Consider the following 15324-nt stretch of genomic DNA (forward strand, 5'->3'; position numbering starts at 1 on the left):
AACACCCCAAAATTTGATTAGTCACACCCTGTCTCTCTTATAGAGAGTCAGATGTACATGTCATCTATAGAGCCCACACCTTCACCTCCGTCATACTGGAAGAATAGCAAGAGAGGACTGTGCATGAACACCTGGTATCATCACAATAATACATTGAAGGTTTGAGAGACATTATGCGCTCAGACAACTGTATCGAATGTACCCTCGAACTGTTGCGGCAGACATGAGCTTGCAGGCACCACTGGATGTAGAAGAACTATAAGTAAAGTCTGACAGAAGAGAAGTGACGTCGCAAAGAGAGAAGATACTTTATTTTATTTTATTTATTTAATATACATACAAATGTAATCAATGCATACCTAAAACTCCTATTTTATACAAATATAAATGTTTCATCATTACGCTAAACATTTTAAAATCTCAACAATTCTCAGATAACATTTTACCATAACATACATAAGATTAAGATCATCACCTTGCATGAATGCATTCCATATTTCGTCTACCATATAAATATTGATCTGGTTAGTATATGATTTAAACGCTTAATTCTCAACTTTTCTAGGCTTTAACAGCACATCAGCAAGAGAGATAGGGATTCAATGGTTGAGCATCCACACAATCTCTAGACAGAAGTCGTCTACTTCTCTCAATACCTCAATACCTGTCCATGACCCTTTTGTCTCGAGTGCCTCAGAGAGGTTGAACTTAATTAAAAGATATGATCTAAAAATGTAAGGACTAGGAAACGCTTTAATGTATTTAGGTGGTAGCTTTCGAATCGCATAGTATTGACAAAAATGTCCACTATAAGCTTTAGATGCTATGGAAACTAAATGGCACTAATTACAATATGATGCAATTTTTCTCTTAATCCACCACCTAAATGAATTTACAGGTACATTATTAGATGTTGAAACAAAGCCTATTTTCCAATACTCAAACACAGTCTTTATAGTGCCCAAGATTCCCAATGAGTCACACTTATCAATTTTCATAAAGGCATGAATGTGAGCTACTACAATTGTGCCATTATCTAAATGCATCAAATTAGCATAACTCATCACAGACCAATGTAAATATTCTGCTTTAATGCATTTCATATTGAATTCTAGGTAGAGATATTCAGTTGATGCATTGGGAGGGAGTCGCATCAGCTTGCTTAAAATTAATGCCTCAAGTTTAACTAAGCGAGATAAAAATCTATGTCCCTATAACCAATTGCATACATTAACATGTACCTTTGCGGTATACATCAGTAAAACCGCCTGAGTTGACAAACCTAAATTTTTGATAGCATTTTTGATAGCATTGCGGAAACCAAGCAGCGCGCTTTAACAGACGACCATTGCAATTCCCATTCAAGTCTACAATCCAGAAGAATGCCCAAATACTTGTAACTATTAACCTTTTCTAATTTTACATTATTCATCTTCCATTCGTATTTTTTAGGAGAATGTTTAACTGGAAAAACCATTATTTTACTTTTCTCAATGTTAATTCGTAACCCATTTTTATTTGAATACACCGTTAATGCATCTAGTAACTTTTGAAGGCCGGCTGGCGTATGATCAAGAAGCAACAAATCATCAGCATACGCCAGCCATCCTTTTGATGATTCACCGCACTTTACTGGACATGCTGAAACTAAACTATTAAATTCCATTGCCATATCTGCCAGGTATAAGTTAAACAGGGTTGCTGCAACAATGCAACCCTGCTTGACTCCACAACATGTAGGTAATACAACTGACAGCTTTCCCCTCGCATCTAGGCGTATCCGCACATACGTATCGCTATATAAGAGCATCAACATCTTTAATAATCCCATAGGGATATTCCAAGGATGTAATTTCAGCCACAAACGATTTCTCAGCACAGAATCGAAAGCAGCTGAGAAATCTATCAGGGCACAATATACATTCAAATTTCTGCGTTTACATGCATATTTAATGCTAGACGTTAACACCATGAGATTGTGGTTGGTGCTGGATTTTTCCCTAAATCCAATTTGATTGGGGGGCAATATGTTATTAATTTGTATCCACTCATTACATTTGAGTAATAAAACTCTTTCCAGGATTTTTGACGGAATATCTTGCATTGCTAGCATTCTGTAGTTTTTTGGCTCAGCCCAAGAACTTTTTTTGTATAAGGTTAAGATGTGACTTACGTGCCAGGATTTGGGGATTATGCCAAACATTCCAATTTCCATGAACAGCATGTGAAGGGCATCAGCCCACAGAGCAGGATTGAGTTAAATAGGAGATTACAAGACCCAATCGCTCCCGCTGAATCTGACGTGTAGATGTTCACAGAATGAGGTTGCAACTGAATCAATGACGGACACTTACATGCAATTACGAAGACAACTATATACATGTAGAAGATAAGTGACAAGAGAAGTCACAGATGTATATAAGCAGAAACGCAAGTTGATAAGACAACAAAGAATCTTGCTAAAAAGGAAATATAAAGCGAGTAAAGCAGCCATATTGAGAAGATGGAAGTCGGCATTGTATAAAGTAAGCAGGAAGCCTAGACGAGAAAGACCAAGGCCATAGTGGACAGGCGCTGGATTACAGATTTATTTGAAGAACAAAGGGTATTTTCTTGGCTCTGGATCAAGGATACCACAGCAAGAAGTAACTGCAAGGAACAAAAGGAGTCAAAGAGGATAAATCATGTACGTAAGACATATTTCTCTCAGATTAAGTAAAGGAATTAATAATTGTGAGTGCCAAGTATTTAACAATCAAAGATACAGAAAGCATAGGCAGGACAGAGTAACCAAGTCTCCAGAGGCCAAGAGGAGTTATAGCAGCCAATGTAAATGAATCAAATAGCACTAAATAGAAGAAGAGCATGGTCAAAATCATGGTCTCTTCACACGTGGTGTAAGACCCAAAAACAAGTCCTATCCACAAAGTTCTAGACAAAGAATGCAATGTACCTTCACTCTCTTTAAAGTTCCGAGGAATAGAATGGCCAGTAATGTCAACTGCAAAGAAGACGCCTTGGCTTAGGGCCTAACTGATGAGAGATGGTACGCTAATTATCTAAGAAAGGTAGTTGTCTGATATAGTTTCCCTGCACCTGGGTTTCGATGCTGTTAATGAGCCGAATGTCCAAGGTTGGAAGAGAGTGCCAATCATGAGAGCCTAAGTGATTGTGTGCCAAACATTGTTGCAGAAGCCTATCCGCTTCTGGTGTTGCATTATCTGTATTATACATAGTTAGAGGTTGTTTAAGGCATGCCTACCAGCTAAGGGGCAGCCAATGATGATACTAATACTCATATGAACTATAAGTATACTTTTCCTCTTAACCAATCCCTACACCTAATAGGTGTTACTTTTTGCCATGTAGAATAATGTCATAGATGACGTACATTGAGGTATAAAGACCTTTGTGTAATGGAAATCTGTTGAGAGTGAGTGAGCTACAATCGGTTTGTTCGCCAGGTTTCCCTACTTTATTGAATTGATTACAAAGTAGTATTTTGCCATATTCTTTGAGTCTGTTTTTTTATTTGGCCCGGAGGTCATTTATTTGGCAATACCATTCGGCACGCGGAATGTTCCAGGTGCTATTGCATGGTCTGTTAGGCAAATGCTGGTCCAAGGAGTTGATGGACACCAGTCAAATTGAAAACAGTGTCTTGCTATGCTAGGGCTGCAGGCTTACATTTTTAGAAATCTTTGAGAAATGTGTACATGTCATATCATCCCAATAGGTGCCAAATTTGCTAGGCCATAAAGACCGTATATGGAAACTAAGGCACAATTACCATATACACTAGTGACACGACAGATTCAATTTCCAAACAAGTTTGGTTTATTTTAAAGTATTCTCAGTCGGCCGACTGGGGTATAAACGTCTCGCAATGTGTGTACCTAGACCTTGTGAGACGCAAGAAAGCTAGCAACGCTCAAGCAACAATATATATGCATAACATGCAATCTTTGAAGGCAATTCAAACCGCCCATAAATGTATCGTTCAGGCTAGGGTACGGTGATTGACAATCATGGCAATTATGACACGCTATGACAAGCCTCTGTTCAGTCTAAATATAGTTATTCTAGCAACAGTAGCAGAGACAGCTTTTTGTTATGCAGAACATAAAGCTCTTAGTTCAGCAAGGATATCATGTTCGTAGGAGAGAAACATTCCTTAGCACGTTATCTATGTGTTTCTATTCATGAACCAAGGGTCAGTCAGTTCTGAGGAAGAAAATACCAGTCTCCGCGAAGGAGTACCGCTAAAAGAATATAATTCATGCTTTAACTGCCTTTTACTATAGCGTTTGCAAGACAGGCCAGCACCTGGTCTGCTGATTATATGCAGCTTCTGCTTGCCTCCAAGGACTTCATTAGGGAGGAAAACAATGTATTTCTGTATTGTTTGGCATTCCTGTCTGTGTTAGACTTTCAGCCTTCAGGCCGTGGTCTTGCACCGTGTGCGAGTTCGCAGCATAGAATACATTTTCCAAAGCGTTTTGACAGAAAGGAAAAAAGCAAATGGCAGACATTTCACAAAATGGACGCCCTCTGATTACTTTGATGATTCTGCGATTGCGATGTCTGTCACATGATGCGATTCGTTTCTGCCCAACATAATATACATACTATAGTGTTGTTTCTGGTCTAACAAACCCTCCTTTTGGCCGTAAGCCAAGTGCATCTTCCATAAATCGCATCTTCATCTGACCATGTGTCTAATTCTGAACTATGCAAACTACTATAATCGTCATCCGAAATATTAATTGCCATAAATTCTTTGATTGTTTCATTTTCGTGTTGTGCATCTTCATTTAATACGCGAGGAGGTTTTGTATTGATTGCGTGTAAGCATTAATTTGTAAGTTGGGAGCAGAGGATTGGCAGGCATTTTATGCAACAACAGCAGAACATGAGGATTCCAAATATCGTGACCAAAATTGCAATTAGTTTCCATCCCAATGATTGCAGCAGTTCCAAAAACCATGAACTTATATTCAGATTCCAACCACCTATGGGGACATGAATATCAGAACTCAGGACATGCAATTTTTTGATTGCTTCAAATATTGTGGAGGAGGAGTCACTTACGAATACACAGCACGCTGACCCCACGATTTTGCATACCCCCCACGATCAGCCAAAATTATATCAAGGACCATTCTATTCTGAGGTGCCATTAATCTAACTGCTTTCTGTTCTAGTGTCATATTATAGAGTATATCTGTAGTTCCATTTATCGTCTTTTCTAACACCCTGGGCAGTTTCCTTATATTCCATGAATGTATTGCTTGTCCCCAAAATGGTATGAATGACTTCATTATATCCCCTGCTATCTGTCCTGCAGCATCATCTTGGCGTGGCCTTGATCTGGATAGTTTATATATTTCAGAGGTTTTGGAAAGAAATACACCACAAAAAAGTTTACCTAACTAACAGGTCCCTTCCCAAGTTCTAGGTAACCATGGATAGGCCTGTTCACTGCATACAAAATAAACAGAACCTCCTATATATAATGGTTTCTCCTCTTGCCCAAGTACGGCAGTATTCAATCATCTAGTAAATGTTCCCACTGGATTGGAACCCTTTTTCCATAAGCAAAACGGGACAGAACGTGGACTGTGATTAATAGTATAGGAGGGAGGCACAGCATCTTTGCTTCCTACTGGAGCCTTGTTAAAAGTGATTAGGGATTTGTAAGGCCTAGAGAGCCTATCTGTTACAGTGTTTATTTTGCTTGCGCTTGCAAATATGGAACAACCCACCGGGTCCAATACCAATCTTTCAAACTCATGTATGTTTGTTCCATCAAACTGACTAGTAGCACTGTCGTTCCATTTTCCATAAAATAACGCTCTCAATGATGCATAACATGAGGTGTTAAGTGTCAAAGGATGTACATACCAACCCATTACTTTTACACCATGCTGGGGTAAATGGGAGCAGACCCAACATTTGGACCTATTCAAGATAGCATGTGTCATATTCATAATCAATAGCAACCTTTTCTTAACCTTTTCTATGTTTCACTTCTGTTGAGGGCAGAGTGTAAGAGAGCACATGCACTGGGCTGCTCATAGTAGGAGCATTGGTAGCAGGCAAAAGAAAGTTCAAAGGATGCACAGTTTCCAGATACCAGACTATTGGGATCAACGTAATTAAAATGCAAAGTGGTATCATAATCATTAGCATATTCTTTTTTCCAAGTTTTTCTAGGAACAAACTTAGTCTCTATTTCTACAATATCAACAGCGTTGGTGCAGAAGGGAGCAGGAGTGAGTGTAGGCATTGACTGTAATGTTTATCTGAGGAAATGTTTTGAATGTTCGTCGCGGAAACGTTCTCCACAGCAATACACGTTAACAGCAAAGCGTTCAAGTAGCAGCAGTGCGTTCAGGCCAGTTCAGGCTAGCCTACTTAATGAATGGCAGCAAGCTGATGAGATTTTGCACAGAGCTCCAAAAAGGCAGGAGCAAGCATCAATTGTGTCAGTACCATATGCCCCATGCTTGTCCCCACGGGGTTGCACTGGTCCTTCACTTTTCAATGGTAGCTCCGGGAAACCACGTTTCAGAGCTTTAAATTTGATGCATCTTGATATAGCTCATACGCTCCTTTTCCCTAGGCCTCTGATCCCACTTCACCCATGATGGGAACAAAGGCAACAAAACGCTGATGACTTCTGATTTTGTGAACGTAGATTGTACCTTATGGCTCCAAGTACAGTGTGATCAATGAACAATGCACTCTCATTTCCAGATGCAGGAGCAGTGCCAGCTTGTGATGCAATGAGTGATGATGCGGCAGCAGTTGGACAAGCTTGAGGCACCTTTGGCCTTTCGATCTTTGTTGCAATCTCCCCAGGCCATTTCTCCGGCTTAGGAAGCACTTCTGGCAGAGAACTGGCGATGGTATCTTTGTGATCAGGTGCAGCTGTATTTCTTTCGATGTCAGGATCAGGCAGCTCTTTCAAAGGAAACAGAATTCTTTTAGTGTGTGTTGCCTGGATCCAGGACTTGCAGCCATCCACTCGGACTGCAGTCTGTGTAGCCAGGAGCACCTGATAGGGCCACTTCCATCGCGGTGTGAGCAAAGTTCTTCTCTCAAAATCTTTAATGAATGTCCAGTCACCAGGCTGCAGACAATGTCCTGGGCCGGTATATCTGACAGAAAGAGCCTCCTGCACCTGCTGATGAATTAAACACACGTTTTGAGTTAACAGTTTACAATAGTTAATAAGTAACGGGTATTCTATGTCTCTCAGGCCTTTTGGCTGCTGAGCATTCCAAACATTTGCTAGTCTCCCCATAATTATTTCATAAGAGGAGAGACCAGTCCTTGCCTGTACAGATGTTCGCATACACAACAAAGCTTGGGGCAATGCATCGGGCCATTTCAAATTACTCCCTTTGCATGTTTTGCTCAGTTTATTTTTCAAGATGCCGTTCTGGCATCCCACCAAACCGGCACTCATCAGGGGTCTGGCCAAATGGAATCCTTTGTGAATTGGAGGCCTGCACAAATTTGTAGTAACACAGCTGCAATGAAGTGCGGACCGTTACCTGGCCATATAACACAGGGCAGGCCGAAACGGGAAAAGTACTCTTTTAGCATAACTTTAGCAGTGGACATAGCTGTACAATCTTTCAGGGGATAGGCCTCTACCCATTTGCTAAATGTGCAGACCACCACAAGGACATTTTTATAGTTTTGGCTCCTTTCCATTTCTATGAAATCAAAATGGATAACTTCAAATGGCATAGAGTGGGTCCAAAACTTCCAAATGGCGTTGCTGTTCCTTTTCCAAAGTTATGTTGTAAACAAGTCATGCAGTTTTGAACCAATCTGTCAGCAGTGTTTCTAATGTGTGGATTCTGCCATACAGAATCTAAATGTTGAATCATTTTCTTAGCCCATATGAGTGTTGGACTGTGGGCATAGTGACCATTGCCATTACATAGGCCTTTGGCCACATCCATCTTTTGTTCTCTTTATCCACCCAACAACCTTCAGAGTCTAATTCTGCTGGACCCTCAGACCATGTTTTTATTTCATCTGCAGTAGCTTCTGATTGCTTTTCCTTAACTGTGCCAATCCCATTTTCTTTCATGCAGGGTACTTCTTTCATTTTTTCAACGTACATTTTTGTGTGTAAATCAGTGGCAGTTTGTTTCGCAATTCTGTCTGCAAATGCATTTCCCTTTCCAACGTTACATGTTACTTTTTTATGTGCTTCACATTTCATTATTGCTAATCGTTTGGGAAGCGCAAGTGCAGACAACAGTCTCACTATCAAAATGCATGTTGGATTTTAGTTCCGTGTGATGTCAGGAAACCCCTTTCAGCCCATAGTCGACCAAAATTGTGTACCACTCCAAATGCATACTGACTGTCAGTATATATGTTTACATTTAGGTTTGCAGACATTTCACATGCTCTGGTTAACGTTATTATCTCTGCGGCTTGTGCTGAGTTGTATGGGATTCTTTTGCTTTCTACAATACTTTTCAGTGTAGTGATGGCATATGCAAGAACAGTCACAAAACAGTCCTCCATCTGGCTCTTTCTGTGGGGTATCAATTCTTCCTTTTGTTTCTTGTTCAGTAACCATTAAACAATCATGGGGGAATTCTGTTTCACCCCCTTTTTCTTTAAAGTGTCCATGTGGTGCTAAATGTGTCAATAGTGCAACTGTACTCTCTTTACAAATTTCTTCTGTGTCTGCTGCTATCAATAAATTGTCTATATATTGTAACAAAATGCAACCTGCTAGTAGTTATAGCATATCTAGTTGTTCCTTTAATGCTCTACTGTAAATACTCGGACTCTCAGTGTAGCCCTGTGGAATTCGTGTGACTGTAAATGAGCATCCTCCTAGAGTAAAAGGAAATAAATATCTGCTATCTGGATGTATGATTCAGATGCTGGAATCATAGTCAAAATTGTAGTCACATGTAGTCACTAGTGGAAATTGCAGATCAACAACGTTATTCACTCCGCTCAAATCAATTATGAAACGATACTTCAATTACGTTTCTTTTAATCAAGTCCGACACAATGCATTTCAATGCTTTCTCTCCCTCATGCAAAATTTTATATTGCGTAATACACGGCAATGTAATTCCTTCTTTCAAAAGAATTTCCACTGGCTCAACTTTTAAACAACCAACATCATTGTCGTTCACTGCCCATATACAAGCTGGTACTTTACTCAATTCAGTCAGTAATGGCTTAGATAAAAATTTTGATACCAGCAATTTCTTCAACAAATTTAATCCCAACAAATTTTCACTGCAATTTTTTGTCAAAAGAAATGGGCAAGATTCAGTGAATGGACCTATTGTTATAGGCACTGATTGTGATACTGGACTAATTATTGTTGTACCTGAGAACCCTACTGAAACATTATTATGCCCTGACAGTGGTATATCTGGAACCTGCTGATGGTCAATTGAACATTTTTGTGTACCTGTGTCCACTAGAAAAATGTTTTCCCTATTGCAAACCTTCATTTCTACGCAGGGCACTTTCTGGTCTACGGGAATAGATACTGGTTCCAACCCCTGTCTTGGGTTGTCCTAGTAAAACAATACATCGTCAGATGTAAAGTCACCAGTGTAATATGCATTGTACTGATTGTCAAAAACATTTCCATCACTTGTGCTGTTTCGCTGTTGGTTCTGGTTCTGGTTCTGATTCCACTGGTTATTCTGAAATTGTGGCGCTCTTTGGTTCCTATTCTGTCCTTGTGTTCCCGGGCGACCTCTATTCTGTCTTCTCGGGAAAGTCCCATTTCAATTCTGTATCTGCGTGCACTGTGCTCGCCAATGGCCTTCTTGTCTACAATAGGCACATTGATTAATCCCTACTGGAACACCTTGCATGTTGGAAAATTGGACTCTGAATTGTGCGTTCCGGCCACCTCTATTATTGTTTGCTAGTTGCTGCATCAATACTCTTGTTTTCAAATTCCCCTTGTCCCTTAATTCTTTGTCCTTCTCTGCATTTACTCTATTTTCATAATACTGGCCATGTGTAATACTTCACTTTGTGTTTTCGCTTGCCATGCACTTTCAATGTCATTATTAAATTTTGAATTTTTGGTAACAACCCTTGCACAAGCATATCAACAAACAATCTCTTCCTGGGTTCAGTACTCAAGTCTTGACCACTAAAATCTGCAAATACTTCTTCAAATCAATTAAAATAATCTGTTGCTCCTTAATGATTTGCCTTGTAAACAAGCAGTCAATTTATCCCAAACTATTCTCTTCTCGGGTACCAAGGTTTTCAATTTCTTTATTATTCGCGCTGGTAAAGCCAACATGACTTGCAGCGGTTTTTCTCCAGCCTTTCTCTCACCATCAATTTTAATCAAATTCTCCCATGTATTACCTAATATCACTGCATCATTTATATTTCTAACCTGTTTCCATAGGTCTACAGGAAGAATCACGGGAAACAATAAATCAATGTCACTCAGTGTAAAAACAGATGAATTTAAAACAGATTCAATTTCTTTATAGAATCCTGAGGGTTTTTTCCTAATATCAGGGATCATCTGCCTGATATTATTTACCTCTTCCCTAGAAAAAGGGACATGTACAAACTGTGCAGTATAATGGGCTTCTATCGTTTGCGCTGGAGTCGTTCCAGTGGCAGCAACTTCTAATTACGGGACAAACGTGGGAGGCACTTCCCTCATGGGTAATTGCAAACTAGGTGTTTCTACATTTGTTCGATTATTAAGCAATAAAGCTAAATCAAGGGAAAAAGCAGTCATTCTTGGGATGTCTTAACCCACTAATCCAAGCCCTGCAACATCACTGTGCATTGCTGGCAGCAGAAACATCATAATGGCCGCCGGAAAGCATGCTGCTTGCCAGAAATCACCAGAAAGTGCGCAGTGAAAACCTGAAAAATAGGCCACCATCTACTTATGCCTATGTCAGTGGTAACACAGGAGATCACTGCCAAAGCCCACCGTTGGGCTACCCACAAAGTAGCCTGAAATCACTTGAAAAAGCAATGCTGATTGCCAAAAGAAACAGAGAGCTGCTTTAAAAATCAGTTTTATTTGGTGTCAAATCTGCAAAAATCATGGCTCACAAACCACCCAAAAGATCCAACCTCCTTGTTGGGTGGTCAACATCATTCTCTCGCAAGAAGCTACATAAATATAAGGTCCACAGAAGTATGTGTTATCTGAACAAAGCATACTTTTGAGGATTGGAAGAAACCTGTCAAAAATGGGTGTAATACCATTACTCACCTCTACCAGAAGCCGGCGTTTTAAAACCATTTTGTGTAAAGTTGAACATTGAGCCCAAAATATGTCAAAGAAAGACTTGCTATCAGAAGCCTAAGAGGTGGCTACAATTTAAAACCATATTCGGAAAAGGCTTGAAGCAAGAAACTGTTTAATGTATGTGCTAAAAATGTGGGTTATATTATAAGAAAAGACAATTTTTAGACATTGGGTTAAGAGTTAAAAGTTTCCCACACTGTGTTCAAACAAATTCCACACCTTCTCCCTGGACAAAGGGGACTTCCCCCTGCCCCCCTTGGCTAAGAGAATGACAGGCTGGTGTCAAAAAGAACTGGGAGTGGCACCCTGACCTGTTGCTCTCAGTGCAGACAAAGGAATCATTGGGCTGAATAGAAAATGCTAATTCGGGTGTGACTGAAAACAAACTGCTAGCAGGAAGGAGAAACATGTGACATCTGAGTCAGCACAGTTCTGGGGGTGGACCAGACTGAAATGTGGATTTCACATTGGGTTAAATATATGTTTTAGAAAAATGCTTATAACAAATTGTAACAAACTGACAAAAATGTGAAACTTTGAGATTGTTAAAATGAAAATTCACTCACAGTTTAAGACTAAGCTGGACTCTGTGCGATGTTCGGAGACCAAACCCCGGAATTATTCATATTGTAGCTACTAGGTTTATGCCAGGAACCTGAAAAACTACAGAATTGTGCTCAGATGGGGTGTGCATGCATATCTAAAAATTGGTGCGGATGCGGAAATAATATTGAGAAACCCACCAAAAGCGCAAAAAGTGGTCATTTCTGAACCCAAACTCTTAGGAAGATGAGAGTTGAACAGAAAAGTACCTTAGTTAATCTGTGATATGATTAATGTAGTATTAACAAGTTGTGTATATTGTAAATATGTGTTTTATGAAAAATAAGATATGCTGTACAGAGACCAAGGGGAGTGTTTTTCCCCAAGCCATAAAGATGACACAGGATGACACGCTGATCATGTCTCCAATCAGGGGACAAGGAATCCTCTAACCTATCAGATCCTTAGAGCGTTCCGCATTGTAGAATCAGCCTCCGCACCAACTTTGGAAATACATAAATAGAGACTGCTTAGATCAGGCAACACACACACACTTTCCACTTCTCAACTGATTTCTTGGCGAAGCACCCTGCAGGAGGACTCCAGACTCCAGACATAGAACCAACGCTAGAACCAGACTCTAGAACCTTGAAGCAGAGAGGCCTAACCCACAAGCTGAACCTTTCTCAGCAGGCCTGCGGAATCTAGCAACCTGATTCTAACCCCTAAACTTCCAAGGGGTTCTCACATACGACAGCCGGGCTGTGCTGTTTTGCTATTCTAGCCAAGAACCCTGTGCTAGAACCAAGATCCAGACCCAGAAAGCCGAGCTGTATCAAGAACCCGTCAGATACAGTCCAAGAGGCCACACAGACCGCAGTGCAGTGCTGAAACCAGAGTGCCTGAGACCTGTCCGGTGGTCAGAGAGAATCCCAGCTAAACCCTTGACCAGATCTTTGACGGGGGCCCACTCCATTCCAAAGCCATAGGAGTGAGTATCTAGTCTAGAACTGTCCATAACCAATCTCTTAGCTTAAAGTAATATTATTACATCCATTTCAATCTGTCCAGAACTGCATTACAGAACCTCTGTTGTCTATCCTTAATTCTTTTCTCCTCCACATAATTCTTGATAATTGTAGCAATAATCATCTTTTCGCTGATATTTTCTGAAGAGGGACAATTGTTTTGACGGACATCGATCAGAGTGGATGCGCCGCTGTTCTGGTGACTGCCTGTTGAGTGTCTTGCTTCTTCATAGCTCCTTAGTATAAGCCTATTCTTGTTGGTAAATCTTTAAAGCGCATCTGTCATTTTTGAAATCTTGATTCTGTTTCTGAAAAATCTACCTTCACAAAAACCTCTCTAACTTTGGAACCGTACGTCCTAGAGATGAAATGTAACTGTCATTTTGAAGCTGAGATCCTAAGCTTTCCAACGAAAAGTTTAGCTGTAATCGCGTTTCACGCACATGGAAAAATTGCCGCAAATTGCAATTTAGCTCAATTTCACCACATGTCAAAATAGCTGTTTCTTGTTTTCAACTGCTGAATTTCGTTTTCAATCTGATAATCATTCATAATCATTGTTAGTGTGGACCTGAACCAATTCAAAGTAATTCTCACTTATCCTGAATCTCCTTTAGTGAATTAAAGTCATTTTTAGCATTTTCCCATTCATTGCAAACCACATTTAAAAGTGATTGACCTGTTTTAAAATCATACCTGTTTTCGCTAGGCTTGCTGGGGGAACTGGGATTGAACTGCATTATCAATGGTATTCCTGAAACCTGTGTGCTCTCATTTCCACTCTTCATATTGCATAGTGGGGGAGTGAGTAGTCACAGGGGAAAACGTGATTATACTGTCTTTTGATTGAAACCATATCGAGTTTATTTCTGTGTTGCATTCTTTCCTATCATTGCATTTCCTTGAATCATACAAAGTATTCTCTGCTTCCTTATCCTTTCTATTCCTACTCCTAACTGATTAAAGAGATTGATGATATTTTAATATCACCCATTGCTGCTCACTGTACATATTCATAAGTGTGATATTCAGATATTATTCTATTCATAAAAGTGTGATATGTATTGTTCAATTCTTCAAATAAACCTTTTAATTTGCAAAACAAACCTACTTCTTGGCTCAGCGAGGTTGGGGAGATTCAAAGAGAGGGGCGTTATATAAGGGTTCATCATCCAGATTTAAAGAACTTTGACATAAAACTATATAAATAAGGGCTTCCATTGGGCATCCCATACTAGGCATTGACTTAGTTGGAGTGCTGGATTGAAGTCACTTACAGTTCCAGTTTCAGGCGAAAATGCTCTTTTGTAAATCTTCATTAAATCAGCCGGACTACATTCATCTTGCATGACCTGTAATACATTTCTCTGCATTTCTGGTGTATATTGACTAAACGTATGCTGCACTTCCATTGGCAAAATGGCGGCATCCGAAATCCATCTAAGCGCATCTCGCTTACAAATTCTCATCTCTTCACTAACAGGTTTCAACAGCGGAAAAAATCGCTGCTGGACATATGATACATGCGGTTTAACTTTATGCAATTGATCAAGCTCGTGCTTAAACACAAATATTCGGCCTAAATGTTCTTGTACTTTCGTTGCATTATCCCGTAAATGAGAAAGAAAAACCAAATCACGCAACTCTTGTGGTGCCACTGTGTCAGTCAAATCACTCCACATTTTCACAAGATAATTCCCCATATATTCTAACAATACCTGCTGTTCACCATGGCCTCTATGATCAGATCTGGAACTTCGCACAGCTGTTTCATCGCCACCTTTAACATATGTTTCTGCCCAAGTTCTCAGCTCTTCTTTCCTGTCTTTCCTAACCGTACTGCGAGTCACTCTACTACTTCCTGGTGCAGGCCCCTTCTCTGTAGAACTGCCTACCAAAGCGGCTAACTCATGCTCTGAAGGTGGTGGAGGAAATGATGTCACAAGCACAGGGGGAGAGGAACTTGCTACTGGTGCAGATGGAACAACAGGAATGGGAGGTACATAAGGAGGAGGTGCAACTGGGTCAGTACTTTGATGTTCATTTCTTCGCTCATTCAAGATTTTGTTTATTACCTCATCTGATGTATGCAAATCTTGCTGTGGATATATTTTCTGTACACCTAATTGGAAAGCCCTGTCCATGTTCTTAAGGGCATCTGTCTGTTGATGCTAATCATGCTCTAGCGCTTTCTCTGCATTCGTTTTATGTCTGCGCGTGTTTTCTCTCTACTTCTCAAATGGAGATTAGCTTCCTTCCTCCAGTCTCTCACAACGTTGAACGCCGCTGGTCTGGCCTTCTTACATAGCAATACTGATTCTAGGTGTCCTATACGTGCTAATTCAAAGCTCCCATCATTAGGCCACTGTAAGTCTGATACATGTCTGGTCTGCCTATGCCAAATCGCATTAAACACTATTGCCCCTATAGCGTACTTTACATACA

The 15324-nt window shown here is 40.1% G+C and overlaps 1 long non-coding RNA gene across 1 annotated transcript in view; it reads right to left on the minus strand.

The window, feature by feature from the left end:
- Positions 1-284: 284 nt before the first annotated feature.
- LOC138503321 (uncharacterized) overlaps positions 285-15324 on the minus strand; it is a 241781-nt gene continuing 226741 nt past the window's right edge. The window contains exon 2 of the long non-coding RNA XR_011279615.1: positions 285-7189. This is a non-coding gene — a long non-coding RNA (uncharacterized lncRNA). The remainder of the gene's footprint in view (positions 7190-15324) is intronic.

Source organism: Ambystoma mexicanum, chromosome 11 (assembly GCF_040938575.1).
Source record: "Ambystoma mexicanum isolate Mex_15411 chromosome 11, UKY_AmexF1_1, whole genome shotgun sequence".
NCBI classification, from domain to species: Eukaryota; Metazoa; Chordata; class Amphibia; order Caudata; family Ambystomatidae; genus Ambystoma; species Ambystoma mexicanum.